Source organism: Pogoniulus pusillus, chromosome 9, assembly GCF_015220805.1.
Source record: "Pogoniulus pusillus isolate bPogPus1 chromosome 9, bPogPus1.pri, whole genome shotgun sequence".
Classification (NCBI taxonomy): domain Eukaryota; kingdom Metazoa; phylum Chordata; class Aves; order Piciformes; family Lybiidae; genus Pogoniulus; species Pogoniulus pusillus.
Genome location: NC_087272.1, coordinates 33,240,293 through 33,256,072, shown reverse-complemented (window position 1 = coordinate 33,256,072; position 15,780 = coordinate 33,240,293).

The following is a 15,780-nucleotide window of genomic DNA, read 5'->3' as shown; positions in this document are numbered from 1 at the left end:
CTATTGGAGCTAGACAGGTTTGGAATTACTGACATTTAGAACCTCATTTTCAGAGACAAGCATCAGCCAACACACAGGGAATATCTACAGCAAAGAGATGACTGCAAGGTAGAAAATAAATAAGGCACACACTCAGTTATTAATTAATTAATGCTGCCATAAACAAACTCACCTGACTAAAAGCAGCAGCTCAAGCTAAACTGAAGGGGAAATTGTTCTGGATATTGAAAGCAGAGATGTAAAAAATCTTGAAGCTTGAGGAGGGCAGATTTAGACTGGATATTAAAAGGAAATGCTTTATAGTGAGGGTGATGAGACACTGGAACATGTTGCCCAGGGAGACAGTGGATGCCCCTTCCCCAGAAGTCTTCCAGGTCGGTTTCGATGGAGTCTTGAGCAACGTGGTCTAGTGGAAGGTTTCCCTGCCCATGGTCAGGGGGTTGGAACTGGACGAGCTTGAAGGTCCCTTCCAACCCAATTCATTTTCTGAGTCTATGAACATTTTTGCTAAACTTCCCACCTCTGGGTCCACCTGAAACTGGAGCTAACAAAACACCGACAGAAAATCTGGCACCTCCAGAGTAATGATGCATCAAAATACTTCCAGACTGAGGACAGACTGAAAGAGTTGGGGCTGTTCAGTCTGCAGAAGAGGAGCCTCCCAGGTGACCTTCTTGTGGCCTTCCAGGATCTGAGGGGGCCTACAAAAAGCTGGGGAGGGACTTTTTAGGCTCTCAGGGAGTGACAGGACTAGGGGGAATGGAGCAAAGCTGGAGGTGGGGAGATGGAGACTGGACAGGAGGAGGAAGTTGTTGAGCATGAGAGTGGTGAGAGCCTGGACTGGGTTGCCCAGGGAGGTGGTTGAGGCTCCCTCCCTGGAGGTGTTTCAGGCCAGGCTGGATGAGGCTGTGGCCAGCCTGATCTAGGGTAGGGTGTCCCTGCCCATGACTTGAGGGTTGGAACTAGATGAATCCTTGTGGTCCCTTCCAACCCTGACTGATTCTATGATTCTGTGATTCCCAAACCTGTGTGGATGAAAACACAAATTCCTCACTATCACCCCCAAAGACAGCTCCTAGTTACCCAAATATTCACTCATCTTTGGCTGCCAGTGACTCCTCTCAGGATTTATTGACATTTCCTCCCTTGAGAAGCTTTGTCAGTAAATTTGTTACAACAGAGCAGCAGAGACACAAATATTTACTCATGCAAACTCCCCCTCCCATCACATTTCCATGGGATGTGCAGTTACCTTGCCTCTGAGTCGCACAGTTAGGCTGTCTGACTGCTGCTGTTCTAAGATCAAAAGCCCAATGATTCCCAGATCTTTTGGAATCTCAAAGAGAAATAGCCTTCAGCTCGATTTTTTCTGAAATCACAGGTTTTGGCTGACAAAATGCTTCAGGGAGCTCTTGTTCTATTGCAAACTCAGCCAGCAAGGGCAGGCGTAACATCAAAAGCCCTGAAGTGAAGCAAACCCAACTATGCGTTGACCCTGCTGAAACTAAGCTTGACACATGAAGACTTAGCTCTTCTCCCAGCTTGCTTGGCTGCTTCCTAACATATTTTCTGAAGAACAGTGTCTGGTGGAAAATAGTTTCTCATCCCACAGAACGACAGAATTTCAAAGTCTTTCCTATTCTGGGTTGGAAGGAGGCCAAGACCTTTTGAAGAACTTGGCAAAGCCCAGGAGATGCTCTCCAGCCAAGAGCTCGGTCTGAGGTGTTCTGCCCTGCTTGTCCTTCTCCTTGGGCTAGCAAGCCAGGCAGCCTTTTGTTCCACCTGCCATGAGGTGAGGGGAACCATTAGTTAACCCCCAAACAATCATTTCCCTAAAATGAACAATTTTCTGTAGCAAGCATGGCAGCTTCCACAGACACCACTGGGAAACACAGCCCTTATCACTCCTCTGCAGAGACACCACCGGGGAGGGAAAACAAGAGAGCCTTGAGAGTCTGGCCTGGAGCTGGCGGGGGCTGTAGCCAGGCCTGGGATCTTTCCTCATCCCATAGGAGACTTTAATCACCCACTGCTGGCTGCCTGTGGGGATAGGACTGACGGTGTTATGACCAAAGAGCAGCTTTGTCCCTACGAGTGCTCCTCTACCTCTGTTTCTCCAGAGAGACATGGCAGAGAACAAGGAAAGGAAGGAAAGGGAAAGGGAGAAGAAAGGGGGAAAAAAGAAAGGGAAGGAAAGGGAGAGAAAGGGAAAAGGAGAAGAAAGGAGAAAAAGAAAGGAAAGGAAAGGAAAGGGAGAGAAAGGGGAAAGGAAAGGGGAAAAAAGGGAAGAGAGAGAAAGGGGAAAGGAAAAGAAAGTGAAAAAAGAAAGGGAAAGAAAGGGAGAGAATGGGAAAAGGGAAACTAAAAAAAAGGAAGGAAAGGGAGAAGGGGAAAGTGGGCAAAGGAAAAGGAAAAGGGGAGGGGAAAAAGGGGGCGGAAGGAGGGGAAAGGGGAAGAAGTGCAGGGGAAAGGGAAAGTGGAGGGGAAAGGGGGAAAAAGGGCAAAAAGGGCAAAAAAAGGAGAAAAGGAGAAGATAACATTAGAAAAGGAGAGAGAAGTGAAGCCAGAAGCAAAGAAAGAGAAGAGGAGAAAGACTTGTTCCCTATGCGTACAACCTAGAGGAGAGCTCAGGAGCCTGATCAGAGCAGGCAAGGGCTGATGAAATGCATTGGGTTGCAAAACCTGCGTCCAGCTCTAGTTCCAAACTGCTATTCAGAGGTGGCTGTAACCACCGCAGCTCTCCCTGGGCTCCTCCATGTTTGCTTTTCCATATCCCCTGGAAATTTGCACAAGGGTTCAAGGTCTCCTGGTGCCGTTGGTGTGCCCTTTGCCAGCCTTCCCTCTGTGGCTTATTCAGGAAGCTACAGGGTGACCTTTCCAGTCAGATTCTGTCTCCACCGCAGTGCAGGGTGAGCTGCAGCCTCCCTGCCCTCAAAGGCTGCCTCTGTCCCGCCAGCTCTCACCCCGGCCGGAGGAGAGAGAGGACACGGGAAGGCGCTGCCGTCGGAGCTGCTGCCAAGCGCCTGCCTCTCTCCCGCAGCGCTGCTGGGGCTGCCGGACCCCGAGGGACAGTTTCTGCTGCTGCCCAGAGCTCGCAGCTCCGGGGCGGATGTGAGTGCTTGGCTTTGCCCCCAGCACAGCCTTCCTGCCAAGTGCGCCGCATTTGCATTCCGCTGCTGCTCCCGGCAGCAGAGGAGCTGCTCCCATGGGCACCAGCCACACCTGCCGGCGGGGCACAGCCGCTCCATTCACTGCACAGCCTGCCAGCTTCAGCTGCCCCCACGGCACCGTCTGCAGCTGGCCTGGGGTGCCTGGCGGGGTGCTTTGTCCCAGCAGGGCGAGAATTAAACTGCAGCAGGGTAGATTGAGGTTGGACATCAAGAGGAAGTCCTTCACAATGAGGTAGGTTGTAGAAGCCCATCCCTGGAGACATTCACAGTCAAGCTTGATGGGGCCCTGAGCAACCTGCCTGGTTGAAGATATCCTTGTTGGACAAAACGACCTCGAAGGGTCCCCTCCAACCCAATGCATTGTATGGTTCTCTGAACTGAGCCTTTTCTCCTGCAGCTTGCTGTTCCCCTTTACTCTCTCCTCAAGGATGCCTGGATGGGTTGAGTAAAAAGCCCTCCAGAAGAGTAACTTCAAAGGCTCTGCTGGCCAGTGCTCTAAATGTAAAAGGAATAGCAGAGGGGGGGGGGGGGGGGGGGGGGGGGGAATCCACTTCATTTGCAGATTCTTGGTAACAAAAGGCTTTGTAAAGCCTTCGACTGAAATATAAGACAATCAGCAAAGATTTGTTTGGATGAACTGGGAGCATCAGGAACAGTGTGGCCAGTAGGACAAGGGAGGTTATTCTGCCCCTGTACTCAGCACTGGTCAGACCACACCTTGAGTGCTGTGTCCAGTTCTGGGCCCCTCAATTCAAGAGAGATGTTGAGGTGCTGGAACATGTCCAGAGAAGGGCAACAAAGCTGGTGAGGGGCCTGAAACACAAATCCTATGAGGAGAGGTTGAGGGAGCTGGGCCTGTTTAGCCTGGAGAAGAGGAGGCTCAGGGGTGATCTTATTACTGTCTACAACTCCCTGAAGGGGCATTGTAGCCAGGTGTGGGGGGTGGCCTCTTCTCCCAGGTAACCACCAATAGAACAAGGGGACACAGTCTCAAGTTGTGCCAGGGTAGGTATAGGCTGGATATTAGGAAGAAGTTCTTCACAGAGAGAGTGATTGGCATTGGAATGGGCTGCCCAGGGAGGTGGTGGAGGCACCGTCCCTGGGGGTCTTCAAGCAAAGACTGGATGAGGCACTCAGTGCCATGGTCTGGTTGACTGGATAGGGCTGGGTGCTAGGTTGGACTGGATGATCTTGGAGGCCTCTTCCAACCTGGTTGATTCTATGATTCTATGATTCTATGAAAAAAAGAAGAGAGAAAATCAGAGTGGAGTGAAATCAACTAGAGTGAGGTGAAAGCCACAGCAGGTCTGTGGCAATGGCTGCATTAAAAACACACAGCTGAAGAAACACAGTGTTTTAGACTTGATTTTTAAGAAGGAAATGGACCTACTGGACCATGTCCAGAGGAGGACCACAAAGATGATCGGAGGGCTGGAGCACCTCTCTTATGAAGACAGGCTGGGAGAGTTAGGGTTGTTCAGCCTGGAGAAGTGAAGGCTCCTTGGAGACCTTACAGCAGCATTTCAATATCTGAAGGAGACTTACAGGAAGATTGGGGGGGCTGTTTAGAAGGGCAGTGGCTTCATACTAAAGCAGGGCAGCTTTAGGTTAAACATAAGGAGGAAGTTCTTCCTAACGAGGCATAGTGTAAAGAGTGGAAGAGGTTGCCCAGGGAGGTGGTGGAATCCTCATCCTTGGAGACATTCAAGGTCAGACTTAATGGGGCTCTGGGCAGCCTGATCTAGTTCAAGGTGTCCCCATTAAGGCTAGGGAGGTTGTACAGGATGGCCTTTAAGGGTCCCTTCCAGCTCGATGCATTCTATGATTCTATAATTTTCATGGAAAGCAGACATTGAAAGCAATCCAAACTCATTGTGCAGCTGCTCTGGGGGGGCATAGTGAGGACAGCAAAGGTACTGCTAGAGGCCATACACAGCCCCAGGATTCTCAAGCTACTTCTGGTTGCACTTTTTCACGTGCCAGATGCTTTACAAGTGCACCTGCTCTTGCTTTTCTTCTCTCCTTCTGGCTTCCTTTTCCTGTTTGTTCATAGAAGAGTAGAATACATCAGCTCATCTTGTCCAACCCCCTGCAGTGATCAGGGACATCTTTAACAGATTAGGTTCCTCAGAGCCCCATAAAACTTGACCCTGAATGTCTCTAGGGATGGAGCCTCCACCACCTCCCTCGGCAGCCTGCTCCAGTATTTCACTGCTCTCATTGTAAAGAACTTCCTCCTAATATCCAACCTAAAGCTACCCTGCTCCAGCTTCAAACCATTGTTCTTTCTTTTACTTAACCTCTCAGGCTGTAACTAAAAAAAAAGGGACACCATCACTTACTACAATGCAATTAGACTACAAGAGGGAAATTGAAGTTACTAGGAGGAAATCCTGGTTTTGCTCTAATGCTTCCTGCCTGCTCTGGATATTAGTTTCAGAAAGCTCAGAGAAAGAGCACCTGGTCCATCATCCTCACACTTAAAAATCTCTGGACATCAGATGTGTGCATTTGTTGTCCTCAGCAGCTCTGCTGTTTACTCACAGCCTCACTGAGTATTATCTAATGACACCAGTGAGTCAACTTGCAGCACACCACATACACGATTTAGCCACCTCCAGATCTTCTGCAGGAGGCTTGCCCTGACCACCTCTACCAGTTTCAGTAAAGCTTCACTTTTTACCTACAACATCTTTCTCCCCTCAGCCCTGCTCCCATTTCATAGCACACAGATGCCAGAGGTGAGGTGTTCAGATCACCTGCAGCTCTTTTATCTGCTGCACAGTGGAAGGGACCTCTGAAGATCATCTAATCCAACCCTGTCCCAGAGCAGGATCACCTAAAGCAGACCACATAGGAACACATCCAGGTGGGCCTTGAAAGTCTCCAGAGATGGATAAATTTCTGTTTCTCTGAATTAAACCAGAAGTGAGTTATCCCTGGTCTAGTGGGAGGTGGCCTTGCTCACAGCAACGGGGGTGGAACTAGATGGTCTCTAAGGTACCTTCCAAGCCATTCTTTGATTTTGTGATCCTTGTTTCCATCAGGCTGAGGTGTGCCAGGATGACAGAGTAGGGAATGCTAACCCACACCTGTGTTGCATTTTCCTCTCTCAATCCATAGCTGTACCTTCAGCCAAAACCATCTCTGAATAATCCTTCAACAACAATTAATGGAGTCCTACCTCAGCACTATCACCATCAGGAACTGTTACTTTAAATCCAAACTCCACTGAGGTTTTTTCCTGCTGGGATCTTCCTTACTCCCTTGTCCCAGGTGAAAGGTGCAGAATCTCTTTTTAGCCTCAGCTTTATTACTAAAAATAAAACCAGCACGGATGAACTTTGAAGTGAACCATAAAATCATAGAATCAAGCAGGTTGGAAGAGATCTCCAAGATCATCCAGGCCAACCTAGCACCCAGCCCTGTCCAGTCAACTAGACCATGGCACTAAGTGCCTCATCCAGGCTTTGCTTGAACACCTCCAGGGACAGCAACTCCACCACCTCCCTGGGCAGCCCATTCCAATGCCAATCACTCTCTCTGGCAACAACTTCCTCCTAACATCCAGCCTAGACCTCCCCCAGCACAATTTGAGACTGTGTCCCCTGTTCTGTTGCTGGTTGCCTGGCAGAAGAGCCCAACCCCCACCTGGCTACAGCCTCCCTTCAGAGAGCTGCAGACAGCAAGGAGGTCCCCCCTGAGCCTCCTCTTCTGCAGCATATGTGAATCTCGTGTGATGAGGAGATCCAGTGTTGGCAGGGACTCCCTTCACTCGGTGTTAAATGAATGATGTTCCCAGCCAGCACTAGTGGAGAGCAAGCTATTGTTTGCAAGGAGAATCATTCTGCTTTTCATTTGTGAGATGGGTAGCTCACCTCCCAGAAACAAACCCAGCTACTCTGGGGTTAGTGTCTGCAGGTTAGGTGTGCAGTTTCAAGCTGCCAGCACACTGGAGCACAAATCCATGTCAAAGTGTCCTCTCGTTTTCATGATAAAACCTAGTGCAGAAGCCCTGAGGTGGGAAGTGTGTTTGGTTGCAGTGCTATGTGCTATTTAAAGACTTATTAAAACATCTTCCAGAGCTGCATGACCTAAGAGATTGCCTTGGAGCAAGCCTGCAGCTGTTGGCATGAAGCACATGCAGGAGCTCTGCTGCTCCTTGTGGGGCATGCTGAAGTCTTCTCACTTCATAGTGGCTGTGTTTGCTGAGTGTAAATAGAATAAGTTCTCCTTCTGTGATAAGGACACAAATTCCCCAAATTAGGGACTTGTTTCCTGATCAAATTTTCCCCATGCTGCACAAATATTACTTCAGAGAATCACTTCAGTTGGAAAAAGCCTTTCAGATCACTGAGTCCAACCATTGCCTCAACTCTCCAAGTCCAGACAAAACCATGTCCTGCTGCACCACATCTCTGTAGCTTTTAAACACCTCCAGGCATGGAGGTTGAACCACCTTCCAGGGCAGCCTGCTCCAGTGCTTCAGTCAAGAAGTTTCTTCTAATACCTAAACCTCCCCTGGTGCAACCTGAGGCCATTTCACCTCTTCCTATCACCTGATACTAGGCAGAGGAGAGCAGCACTCACCTCATTCCATCCTCCTTTCAGGGAGCTGTAGAGAGCAATGAGGTCTCCTCCAGCCTCCTTTTCTCCAGACTAAACTGCCCCAGTTTCCTCAGCTGCTCCTCAACAGATCTGTTCTCCAGACACACTCCAGCACCTCAATGTATTTCTTGTAGTGAGTGGCCCAAAACTGAACCCAGTACCCAAGGTGTGACCTCACCAGTGCTGAGTACAGGGGGACAATCCCTGCTCCAGGCCAGGATGCTGTTGGCTTTCTTGGCCACCTGGGCACAGGCTGGCACACGTTCAGCTGGCCAATGACCAGCACCCCCAGGCCTTTCTCTGCTGGGCAGCTTCCAACCACTCTGCTCCAAGCCTGGAGTATCCATGGGCTTGTTGTGACCCAAGTGCTGCACCTGGTACTTGGCCTTGTTGAGTCTCATACAACTGACCTCGCTTCCTGGATCCAGCCTGTCCAAGTCCCTCTGTAGAGCCTTCCTACCCTCCAGCAGATCAACACTCCCTCCCAGCTTAGTGGGCATGGTCTCCTGTGTCACTGGTGATGCCAGCACCATCAGCACTTCAGAGAGCTGACAGAGACCCACATGTCTGGTCTTGACTGGCTGCAGGGCTTGCCCAGAGGCTCCAGTGCATGGACGTTGTGGTTCATACATTATCTGAACATGCCAGCCTGGCCCTGCCAAGAACCAGCACGCAGATGAAGAGGAGCACAGCTGCTTTTACCCCAGGCTAGAGAGGCTTTCTAGCACCACTGCAGAAATGGGCTTTTGCTTCTTTCTCCACTGGCATAAAAGGAGGAGAGCAACAGTTCTCTGCTTCCCAGCAAAACTGTGCCTAAAAACAACTGATGCATTTCGAATCACTCATCAACAGTGATGGGCATCTGATAAGAGCATAAGGCAGAGATCATGCTGCTTGTCTTCTGCATTCTCTGACCATTCATTCATTACTCTGAGACAGGTCAAAGTTGCTCCATGGACCAGCACATCCCTGGCACCGAGAGCACATACAAAGCTTTCATCAAAACCCAAAATAAACGGATATTTTTTTCCCCTTCCCCAAATTATCCAAAGATCATTTGTTGGACACATCTCCTGCCTTCCACTTCCTTTTGGAGCTGCTGGAAGAGCTCCTTTCACCACCAATAATCTGAAACAACATTACCACCTAGTGGAGAGCAGCTTCAGCACTGCCACCAATGCCTTCCTGCGGAGAGACGCTTTGTGACTGTCACACAAATGCTGAGTTAGGAAGCCAAGGAAACATTCAGCTGGAAAATCAGTGCCTGAGGCTAACTGACTGCTTTAACTGAAGAGTAAAAAGAGTCTTGAGGTCATACTCTCAGAGAGAGTGATTTCCCATTGGAATGGGCTGCCCAGGGAGGTGGTGAAGGCACCGTCCCTGGGGGTCTTTAAGCAAAGCCTGGATGAGGCACTTAGTGCCATGGTCTAGTTGATTGGATAGGGCTGGGTGATAGGTTGGACTGGATGATCTTGGAGGTCTCTTCCAACCTGCTTGATTCTATGATTCTATACTGTAGAGATCAATGAATTTAGAAGTGCACTAAGTGGAGATCCATACAAGAACCTTTATAAAAGGTTTTACTTCCCCAAGATTTTCAGGGAGTCACAGGATGGTAGAGGTTGGAAGGGACCTCTAAAGATTGTCCAGTCCCACCCTTCCTGCTGGAACAGGGTCAGAGTAAATCCCACTGGAACACATCCATCTGGGTTTGGAATGCCTCCAGAGACTCCACAACTTCTCTGGGCAGTTTGCTTCAATGCTCTGCCACCTTTAAAGTGGAGACCTCTATCCTTAAGTCCGTGTGACACCTCCTGTATTCCCAGTTGCGTCCATTGCCCCTTGTCCTGTCACTGGACAGCACTGGGAAGGGCCTGGCTCCATCCCCCTGGCACCAGTGCAGAAGGAGATGGTGTTTGACATTTCCTCTGGCAAAGCAGCTAAATCTGTCCCTGGAATAGAGGCAGCAAAGCACAATTGCTGTCTAGATAGAAACGATGTGAAAACCAGAGCCTGAATTTCATCCACGCAATTCAAACCCAAACTCTCATCTTTCAGCTTGGTTGAAATGGAAATCTCGAGGTGGACTCAGCCATGTGGCTTCTTCTGCAGCTGTCTTTGTCGTGTTGATCCCCTTGCGTGGAGAAGGCAGGAGGCTTGCCGTCTCTGTGTGCAGGACAGATGATGGCCATCAGTTGGCCAGAACTGCTGGTCACAGAGCTTTCACTTCCTGCATCTCCTCCCTGCCCTTGCCACAGTTTCTCAGGGTGTCTGCTGGGTTTCTCTGGTGTGTCCCCCCCAGTTGCTACCCCTGCACTTCAGCAGGAGCCCTGCCGCCAAGCACAGCACTAGGAGCACATGGAATCATAGAATCAACCAGGTTGGAAGAGACCTCCAAGATCATCCAGTCCAACCTAGCACCCAGCCCTAGCCAGTCAACTAGACCATGGCACATGGGACACAGAGCAATGCTCTTCAAGCTCTCCAGTCTCAGCTACATTAACTTTCTTCTGCAGTGAGTTTTCCTCATTGCCACACTTACTTCAGCATTGTTGCTGAAACCAGTTCACAGTTCTGTGCTTGGCTGCCTCATCAATACCTGTGATGGTTTGGGCTCTTACCCGTCCCCCCACACTTTTGAATTTGCCCCAGCTAACTCAGACAGCCTCTGGGAATATAGATGAAGCAATTTGTTTTACAGCAGCAAATATACAGGCAGCTATTTACAACAGATACAGTTATATACAGAAACATACACAGGATAAACAATACAAAAGCACAACTGCCCTCCCAGAAACCTGAGTCCCCAGGAGGGGCTCTCAAACCACCCCAACACCTTCCCCGGCCCCTCTCAACCTTACCCCAGTTCCCAGGAAGAAGAGAGGTGCAGCCAAGAGGTTAGGGAGCAAGGTTAGTGGCAGTGGGGTTAAGGAGATGTGACCAGGTCTGAAGGCAAAGGCAGAATGAGAGACAAAATGGAGAATGTTATCAAATGTTTTCCTTCTTCTTCCCAGAACCCTCAGTGAGACTGAAGAGGGAAGGAGACACAATTGTTTTCCTTTTCACTGCCTATTATCTAGTTCTTTTCACCAAAACATTCTAGCTTGCTTCAAACCAGCACAATACCCCCCGGCCTAAACCCCTCTAGCTGAGACACAAGTTCACTGCTGAGAGAACACACCACACACAGAGTGCTGCAGGTAAAAGCTTGATAGAAGAATCAAGGTCATTGAATGCCTTTAGATCCACCCAATGGCCACAGTGACACTTCACCTGTAGGTGGTGTGTGCCTAGAATCACAGAATCATTAAGGTTGGACACAACCTGGAAGGTCATCATGTCCAGACACCAACCCAACCCCACCAGGTTCCCTGAACAGTGTCTCAAAGTGCCACATCTGCATGGCTTTGGAACACCTCCACAGGTGGTGTTTCCAGCACTTCCTTATGATAGAATCATAGAATCAACCAGGTTGGAAGAGACCTCCAAGATCATCCAGTCCAACCTAGCACCCAGCCCTGGCCAGTCAACCAGACCATGGCACTAAGTGCCTCATCCAGTCTTTGCTTGAACACCTCCCAGGGATGGTGACTCCACCACCTCCCTGGGCAGCCCATTCCAATGCCAATCACTCTCTCTGGCAACAACTTCCTCCTAACATCCAGCCTATACCTCCCCTGCCACAACTTGAGACTGTGTACCCTTGTTCTGTTGCTGGTTGCCTGGCAGAAGAGGCCACCCCCCACCTGGCTACAACCTCCCTTCAGGTAGCTGTAGACAGCAATGAGGTCACCCCTGAGCCTCCTCTTCTCCAGGCTAAACACCCCCAGCTCCCTCAGCCTCTCCTCATAGGGTTTGTGCTCCAGGCCCCTCACCAGCTTTGTTGCCCTTCTCTGGACATGTTCCAGCACCTCAACATCCTTCTTGAATTGAGGAGCCCAGAACTGGACACAGCACTCAAGGTGTGGCCTGACCAGTGCTGAGTACAGGGGCAGAATAACCTCCCTTGTCCTACTGGCCACACTGCTCCTGATGCAGGCCAGGATGCCATTGGCTCTCTTGGCCACCTGGGCACACTGCTGCCTCATCTCCAGCTACTATCTATCAGTACCCCCAGGTCCCTTTCCTCTTGGCTGCTCTCAGCCACTCTGTCCCCAGCCTGTAGCACTGCTTGGGGTTATTGTGACCAAAGTGCAGAACCCTGCCCTTGGCCTTGTTAAATCTCATCCCATTGGCCTCTGCCCACCCATCCAGCCTGTCCAGGTCCCTCTGCAGGGCTCTCCTACCTTCCAACAGATCAACACCTGCTCCTAGCTTGGTGTCCTTGGGCAACAAGAGCTTGGTTCAGCTCCCTCGCTCTTCTTTTCTCACAGTGCAGCTCCTGGTTATCATGTAGAGAAACTACATCTGGTGGAAGCTGATGTCTGGAGGAGAAGGAAGCACTCAGCAGAGCACTCAGCAGCTTGCATAACACCGAAGAGCAGCATGACAGCACCACCTTCGCTTAGGGTCACACTTGCTGCTTTGCTTTGGAGATTAGAGGCTCAGGTCTTAAACTCCCAGGCTAATAAACAAGTTAAAAACTAAGCCAGCAACAACAAAGGAACCCCTCCCCCAGAGGCAGGTTCTTATCTGAGGGAGGAATAATAAGGTACTATCCTGTTCCTGCTGGAAATGAGGATCAGATTCCCACCCCCCCCGGGGATAAATTTGGATCCTTTAAGATCAGGCACTACAAAAGAGCAGTAAAATGAAATGCCAGCAAACAGGCAGTTTAAAACCCTGCCAAATTCTTCCTAAAAATCAAATTTCTGCCCTTGCTGATAAGAAGCAGCAGGGTAATGCTGCGTGGTGCTGGTGTTTCTTGCCTTACACAGACAGAGCATCCCAGAGCTGAGACAGAAAGTCCTTAAAACGTGTAGGACAGTTGCCCAGGGTAAGCCTCTAGTGTGATCGTCAGAGTTTTGTGCTGCATGGGTGGGACCACAGAAGGCTGGAGGGGACCCCAGAAGGACACCTTGTCCAACCCCTCTGCAGCCAATGGGGACGTCTCCAACTAGATCAGGTTGCTTAGTGTCACAGTGTCACAGTATCACAGTATCATCAGGGTTGGAAGAGACCTCACAGATCATCAAGTCCAACCCTTTACCACAGAGCTCAAGGCTAGACCATGGCACCAAGTGCCACGTCCAACCTTGCCTTGTGTCCTGCCAAGTTTGACCTGGAGCACCTCCAGGGGTGAGCCTCCACCACATCTCTGGTCAATCTGCTCCAGTACTGCACTGCCCTCATAGTGAAGAGCTTCCTCATGTCCATGGCAGACTGTTACATACATCCTAGGGACATTTTTGTCTCCTCTTGCGTTTCCTTAACTGCCACCAAAATTGCAGTGAGCCCAAGCTGATAAACTTGGGCGAGGGAGCACATCAGCAAAGTGTGGGTTGTGAGAGACAACCACTCCTCGTGGTAGGTCACTGATGTCGGGTCACAGAGGCACCTCGAGTCAAATCCACCTCCAGAGGAGTGCAGAGGTGTGCCCGGAGAAAGCAGCCAAGCATCAGGAAGTGAAGGAGGCCTGGATGGACTGGAGAGCTGGGCACAGAGGAACCAAATGAGGTTCAACAAGGACAAGGGCAGAGTCCTGCACCTGGGAAGGAATAATGAACTGCAGCAGTACAGGCTGGGAGGTGATCTGCTGGAGAGCAGCCCTGGGAGTGCTGGTAGATAACATCCATGGCACAGCAATGTGCCCTTGTGGCCAAGAAGGCCAATGGGATCCTGGGGTGTATTAGAAGGAGTGTGTCCAGCAGATCAAGGGAGGTTCTCCTACCCCTCTACTCTGCCCTGGTGGGACCTCATCTTGAATACTGTGTTCACTTCTGGGGTCCCCAGTTGAAAAGGGACAGGGGTCTGCTGGAGAGGGTCCAGCAGAGAGCTATGAGGATGATGAGGGGACTGGAGGGCATGGCTTATGAGGAGAGGCTGAGGGACCTGGGGCTGTTTAGTCTGGAGAAAAGAAGACTGAGAGGGGATTTAATAAACATTTATTGACATCTGAGGGCTGGGGATCAGGAGAGGGGGAGAGGACAGGCTCTGCTCACTTGCTTCCTGGGATAGGACAAGGAACAATGTGTGTAAGTTGCAGCACAGGAGGTTCCAGCTCAACACAAGGGGGAATTTCTTTACTGTAAGGGTCACAGAGCACTGGAACAGGCTCCCCAGAGAGGCTGTGGAGTCTCCTCTAGAGACTTTCAAGGCCTGTCTGGATGTGTTCCTCTGTGATTTGTGCTAGACTGTGTGGTCCTGCTTTGGCAGGGGGGTTGGACTCAATCTCCTTGGCTCCCTTCCAATCCCTGACATCCTGTGAAGGGAAGAACTGGATTTGAATCCAAGCCTTGTGAAGGGGACATGACCTAACAAGATCCTGACGTATAAAAGCAACATCTGATAGTAGGGACAAGAGACCAAGCCCCACCTTACTACAGCCTTTTTTCAGGGTGTTGTAGAGAGCACTGAGGTCTCCCCTCAGCCTCCTTTTCTCCAGACTAAAAACCCCACTTGCCTCAGCTGCTCCTCACCAGACCTGTTCTCCAGACCTTTCCATCAGCTTTGTTTCCCATCTCTCAACAGTGACTAATAATGTCTGAAGCTCATAGGCTAGAGCAGGGAGATGTTCTGTGTTGTCTGCTGGGATCTCCTGGGAGGTCATGCAAAGGGTTCGGGTAAATCCCCACTGTCAGCTTTTCGCTTCTGCAACTCTCATTTCCTCCTTCTCTCCCATACATTGATGTGCCTTTAACCATAACACTTCCTACTTCTTTTTAAAGCAGAAGCTGACAAGGGAAGTTTTCCCCTTCTGTTGAGGCATGAAGTTTCTCAAAAGGGGAAACAAGAATTGGTTGTCCTTGGGCCACTCTCTCAGCAAAGAATCACTACTGCAGAGCCACTCAAGTGTCCACCTCTAAACACCTTCATTTAGCCCAGCATGTTAAACACTGCTGCCTTCCTCTGAACCTATTGGTCACCTTCCTCTGAACCTATTGGAGGTGGAGGCGTCACCCTTAGAGGTGTTCAAAAATGAGCAGTGATGTAGCTTTAAGCAGGCTGGAAGATATGTAGCAAAACCCCACCAGTGACTCTCTAAGGTCATCCACCAGAGAGTGTCTAAGATGCTGATGCTGTTGTCATAGGCTTCTCCAAGTATGTTGCCCTGGCATGTGCAGATATAACTGAGCCTTTGAAGATATGGTGGCCATAAAAACACAATCACAGCAGAAAAGCCAGGAGGTGGTGCATGCTGAAACAAAGTAGGAGGAAGCTCCCAGGTGACCTTCTTGTGGCCTTCCAGTATCTGAAGGGGACCTACAAAAAAGCTGGGGAGGGACTTTTCAGGCTGTCAGGGAGTGACAGGAGTGGGGGGAATGGAGCAAAGCTGGAGGTGGGGAGATTGAGACTGGACATGAGGAGGAAGTTGTTGAGCATGAGAGTGGTGAGAGCCTGAAATGGGTTGCCCAGGGAGGTGGTTGAGGCTCCCTCCCTGGAGGTGTTTAAGGTCAGGCTGGATAAGGCTGTGGCCAGGCTGCTCTAGGGTGATCCTTGTGGCCCCCTCCAACTCTGACTGATTCCATGGTTCTAGTAAAAAACAGAGGGATGGGAAAAATTAAAAGCAAAGAAAATCAGTTTCTTCTCCAGCCTGTGGTTTTTCTCTCCTGAATGTTTCTTGGAGGTGAAGAGCTGCCCAGCTCTGCTGAAGCTACAAGGAAAAAAAGAGCAGAAAATAGCAATGTCCTTAACCATCTTTGTGCTTAAGTAAAAATAAATGAGTCAAACTAGAAAATGCATAACTGAAGGCAAGTTCAGTTTTTCTTCTAACTAGTATCAGGTGATAGAATGAGAAAAAGTGGCCTGAAATAGTGCCAGGGGAGCCTTAGGTTGGGCATGAGGAATGATTGCTTTGCTGCAAGAGCAGTCTCAGCTGCTGGAACAGGCTGCCCAGGGAGGA